Below are 851 nucleotides of genomic sequence, written 5' to 3' on the forward strand. Positions count from 1 at the left end.
GCGGGCCTAGGACACAGCCACAAAGAAGAATCGCCTCTGTGCCCATTCGGACGGAGGAGCCGGAGCCACACAAGGAAAGTTCAAGGCAGCGGCGGCCTGACCCTCCGGGTGAGGTTGGTGGGAAGGAGCTACAGGGTGAAGGTCTCCTCTGAGCGCCTGGACAAGATCCCGAGAGACCAAATCTGTTTGGGGGAGCTGAATGAGTTCCCCTTTGATAGGGACTCACTACACTCCTGCACAACAGTGGACTTGGAGAAGAGCTTTTATTATCCATTTATTTTTTGTGAGTTTTATTTTAACAAATGCACTCCGCTTTGAAGACATTTTAACAGAGACACTCACTGACATGGACAAGCTGAAAACCATTTTATACCTTTAATTTATGACGTTATCTGTAATGCATTTTAAACATTTTTTTTAAATGTTGTTTTACAGAGAACATTTATCTATTTACGTGTTGTATTTTAAAAGGTAACTTGGAATTGACATATTATGAATCATGTTTGAATTGAGTGTCAATAAAATTTTTCTCAAAAGAAAAAAAAATCTGTTCTTATCAGTTTAATATCTGATATGTCCCCTATAAGGGGGCAACATATTAAATGGATTTTTAGCACCGGGAGCTGAGACGAGGGGCTTGCTCCGTCCACTCCACGCATCGACCCGGTATTGCAGTGCCTCCGGGGGCGGTGCACCCTTCTCCTGCCTTGTGTAAAACCAAAATACTGACCCAAACGCAGAGGCTCGACGCTTTGCCGGACGCCGGCCCGAAAAAGGCGCCAGTCGAGGGGGGGCGGCCGCTTTCAGCCAGCTGAAGCCTCAAAGAAGGCAGCGAGATTTGCACTTTTGAT

The 851-nt window shown here is 46.1% G+C and overlaps 1 pseudogene; it reads left to right on the top strand.

The window, feature by feature from the left end:
• The first annotated feature begins 522 nt into the window (after window positions 1-522).
• LOC123964779 lies at window positions 523-700 on the top strand (annotated as a pseudogene).
• Window positions 701-851: the final 151 nt, after the last annotated feature.

The sequence above is a fragment of the Micropterus dolomieu genome, unplaced genomic scaffold (assembly GCF_021292245.1).
Source record: "Micropterus dolomieu isolate WLL.071019.BEF.003 ecotype Adirondacks unplaced genomic scaffold, ASM2129224v1 contig_5370, whole genome shotgun sequence".
Classification (NCBI taxonomy): Eukaryota; Metazoa; Chordata; class Actinopteri; order Centrarchiformes; family Centrarchidae; genus Micropterus; species Micropterus dolomieu.